Source organism: Adiantum capillus-veneris, chromosome 15 (assembly GCF_014529385.1).
Source record: "Adiantum capillus-veneris isolate H3 chromosome 15, ASM1452938v2, whole genome shotgun sequence".
NCBI classification, from domain to species: domain Eukaryota; kingdom Viridiplantae; phylum Streptophyta; class Polypodiopsida; order Polypodiales; family Pteridaceae; genus Adiantum; species Adiantum capillus-veneris.
Genome location: NC_140945.1, coordinates 129,183,040 through 129,187,742, shown reverse-complemented (window position 1 = coordinate 129,187,742; position 4,703 = coordinate 129,183,040).

Here is a 4,703-nt window from a genome sequence, read left to right as displayed (position 1 = left end):
TGTAAAACCCCTTATTTGCGAATTTTGTTAGGAATATAATGTACCCTTTCTTTTATAATGTGTATGTTTTTTTTTAAATTGAGAAAATAATGCCCTTCTGTATATATATATTCTATAAGTTTCAAGAGCTTTAAATACCCTTCTGTTGAACTCACGTTGTTGGCGGGATGAAAACACACACAGCGCCTCTATAACGACCCGACACACACTCTTGGGAAGATACACACACACTCTATGGGGCACCACTCGGCTTACACAACACACCTGGCCGAGACAGGGAACACACCTCTGGAGTGAGAGGAGAGAAACTATCCACTTGCCCACTCCACACAGACACACACACACACACACACACTCAAAAAACTCAGCTCAACAGAGGAGAATTTCTGATGTTTAGATACAAATGAGCTTGGGCCAACACCAATGGGGCAAACAGCTCACACAATATGGGTAAAAGATACCAGATACAATCACAAACTGGAGCAGAAACTTCGCTCATAGGAGAAACTTACACAGAAAAATAGCAGGAAAAGAGTGAGAAATTTGGCAAAATGGACAGCGCCATCGCGTCCGGAACGGCCCAAAACCCCAGTCTACAATGTCAAAGTGCTCAAATCCGACCTCGGATGAGCAGTTTACGGCCAAAACAGGCTCCAAAATGGGCAAAAACACACCTGCGGCTGTTCCTCCTCTCTTCTCCACGTTTTTTCTGGTCTTCTCTCTGTTTTTTCAGTTCCCACACTTAGCTTTATTAGTTGGGCACCCTTGGACTTTTAGATGACCTCAAACGGACCCCGAACAGGCCAAAAACTGACCTCGCAGTGCATAGTTGTCACCTTTTTGCATCATTCGCACACCTGGCACTCAGCTTTTTTCCAATAATGCACCTCGTCACCACGTGAAGTGGCCCCAAAAAAAGGTCCTCATGATGACCTTTCTGCATAATTCTCACAAGCAAACACCCACGTTGTGTCTGTCCTCATCTGCATGCAAATATTGACCTCGTTCGCCCTCCTGACGCCACTAGATGCCATCTGACGCACCTGCTGACCTCACGTCGTCGGCCCGCGGATAGCTTCCTCGAGAAGTTTTACGCGCTATAAACTCCTCATTATTGTAGAGAAAACATACTGGTACTGGTGATAGTGAAAATCGATGAACTATGTACACACTGTCCTACCTGTACACATGTGGGCCCCACGTAACCACCTGGCTATTAAAATTGGGCAATCCTTTATTCGATGCACCATGCATGTGTATGTACATATGCACTATTCCTTGCTCGAAAAAACTCCTGACATAATTTGCCCATCCCCTAGCCTGCTAGATCATTCATGATCAGCAGCAGCAAAGAGAGATATGAGACTCGCCGCATCACAAGTCTCCTCATCCTTCACCAACATTTCTTGCTCCACCGACAACTCATCTTGCTCCACCATCATCAATCTAGCATGATACAATTTAAGACGCAATCCATTTACCCTTGACTTATGTAGAACACCATCCAGGTTAGCCAGCTGATATGTGCCATTTGGAAAACACTCTACTACCTTGAAAGGGCCTTCCCACTTAATTTGAAACTTCTTTTGGAAGGTGTTGTCCAGCTTACTGTTGTAGCGCAAAACCAAGTTATGTTGCTTGATACCCTTACTTTTGACCTTTTCATTTATCTTTGTCAAAGCCTTATCCTGCATCTGCCCATAATGCTCCAAAGCGCTCATCCTATCCAGCTGGACCTCTTGTAACTGCAAGAGCCTCTCTTTGAATGCATCACTAGGCGGCCCAAGCAACTTCTCTAACATCTTGACCGCAGGCAACTCTACCTCCACAGGCAATAGTGCTTCCTTTCCATACACCAAATGAAATGGAGTAAACCCTGTACCTGTCTTCACCGAAGTACGGTAAGCCCATAATGCACTAGGCAATTCCAAATCCCAATTCTTTCCTTGGTGCTCTGTCACTTTCGAAAGAATCTGTACCAACTCACCATTGAATCTTTCATTCAAGCCATTACACTGCGGGTAATAAGGAGTGGTATGCTGGTGCCTAATCTTCATCTTTGCACATAAAAAATCTAGCAGTTTAGCTCTAAAGCCAGGCCCCTTATCTGAAAGTAACTCCAGTGGCACCCCAAACTTGCAACATATTTCATCATACACAAATTTTGCCACATCCTTTGCAGTGATCTGTTTTACTGCTATAGCCTCTGCCCATCTAGAGAGATAGTCCACTGCCGTCAAAATATAGCTTTTGCCCCTGCTTGTGATAGGTAACGGGCCTATTGCATCAATTCCCCACTTTTCAAACACATCAAACTTTTATGCCACATTGTCCTCATCTGTCACCGTGGAAGAGTCTTGATCACTAGACTCATCCTCATCTTCATAAAGCTCCTCTAATCGTTTCCTTGTGTCCATATTATAAAGCTTCTTGGTACCTGTCTTTCCATAGAGGCTAATCGTACCATGTCGCCAATCTTGAACAGCTCCCACTGCACGTAACCATGGTCTGCCCAGTATAATAGGATATGCTCCCAACCCTGCTGGCATCACATGAAAATCAACCACTGCCTTTGCATCATATGCCTCCACTTCTAAGCTCTTTACAACACCCAAGCATTTTACTTTTTGATGGTTTGCCAATCTGATCCGAAAACCTGACACCCCAGCCACTGTGAGACCCATCTTCTCAACGCATGAGTGTGTTATGACGCATATTTGGGCTCCGCCATCCACATAACCTTGTCCCAAATTTTTCCTTTTATGCCACACATCTACTATTGGACAAATGTCTGGTAGCTCGTCCATTGCCAACACCTTCACTGAACCTCTCTCTGGCTCTTTCTCCATTGGGTTAACCATCCTCTTCCACTGTCGCTTTAGCTTAGGCACCATCTCTATAAGCTGCCCAAAAGTAACATCTGCCTTCCTGCTCGTCAGATCCTCCTTCAAGTCATAGCTTAATTGCCCATCCCCTAGTGGAAAATCTGAAACATGAAACTTTCGACGAGCTCTCCTTTTCCTCTTGGCCTTGACATCCTCGCCTTCATGGCTCTTTCCTTTCTTCTTACTAGGACTTGGGGCACTTCTTCCTTCCTTTTCCTCTGTGGTCCTCTTCCCAATAGGCATCACTAATGTATCCTCTAGCTTTGATGCCTTCTCCAAGGTGACTACACTTAGCACTTTTGTCTTCCCTTTTTCCTCCTGGGTCAGTCCACTGGTTCCTTCGTCTCCCTTAATTTCGATGCCATAATCATTTGACCTAGTTAGCACCTGTCTTGGCAATGGATACATGTCTCCCCCCATCCTTGGTGGCTTATCACATTGCGGGCTGATGTGACCCAACTCTCCACAATTATAACATGTGGGCGTCTGCCTCCAAAACCTACTATTACTTTGTCCAGCACCATTCCTAGGTCTTTCTTCACCTCCTGGCTGATTTGCAAACCGCCCTCGACCTCGATTATTTCCCACTTGACCTAGCATGTTTAGGCTGAGATTCTTCATCAGATCAACCACTTGCCTCATGTCTTGCCTTAGGCCATCATCTTGCACTGCTGTAGTGACCACTGCTGGCATAACCTGAGTAGTAACAGGAACCACTGGTTCATGATGAACCCCTGACATGCGCCCTTGTAAAGACTCTATAGGCTGAAATTCAGACCTCATTGGCAAAGACTCCACCCCTAACTGGCTCATTTTCCTCAGCTTCCACTCTTTGTTCCTTGCTACCTCTAGTGCATCTTCATATGTCCTAGGCTTCTTTAGCTCCACTCTCCAACGTATATTCTCCCAAAGACCAGCCAAGAACCTGTCCTTCTTCATCATGTCAGGCGGGGGTACCTGTGGTGCTAAAGCCTTGCACATTCGCTCCCATGCCAATGAAAACTTACGTATGTACGCATCTACTGGCTCACCTTCCTTTTGCACCAAAGCCTGTACTTCTTGCCACACTTTGTCAGGGTCTTCTATCTTCACAAACTCCACTTCCAATCCATGCCTTAGATTGTCCCAACTCAATCTTATAGGTGGATCAGCCATACGCAACTCCTCTTCAAATGCTTTGGACCAAGCTCGTGCATCACTCTTCAAACAAATTTGGAGAAGGCGTAACATTTGCGTAGGGTCATGAATCTGGTTGCTAATGCAAGCAACCTCCATCTTTTCCAAAAATTCTTCCACAGCTTTATCACTTCTTCCATGAAACTCGGGATAAGAGAAAGCCATGGCTACCCAAATTATGATGCTTTGAGAACCCCTTCGAACACACGTGCAAGAACCCAAAACTTTTCACTTCCCAATCCCCAGAAACTTCAATGGAGCTCAACTTTAGATAAGGACAAACACATGCACATCAAATGAGTTTTCATAGTTGATCATCGGAATGACAACAGGCAAAGGACATTCCAGGATCTCTCTCAATCTTCTTGGCCCAAACATAAAGACTATGCGCTGCTGGAAAAAGATCTTCCTGGACACATGAACATTAATCTGAATTCTTTGCGTTAAATGAAAAGGAGTGAACTGAGGGCCATTTTGATCATCCATTAAAGCCAACCATGAAGCTCCCAAGAAGGCACACCTGACTCAACCTCTGATTTTGCCAAAATTTCAGCAACATAACAGCATAAATGGCTCAAAATACCAAAAAACCAGCCATCATAACTTGGGAAAATTTCGACAGAGTTTCCCCAGAAGTAGAGC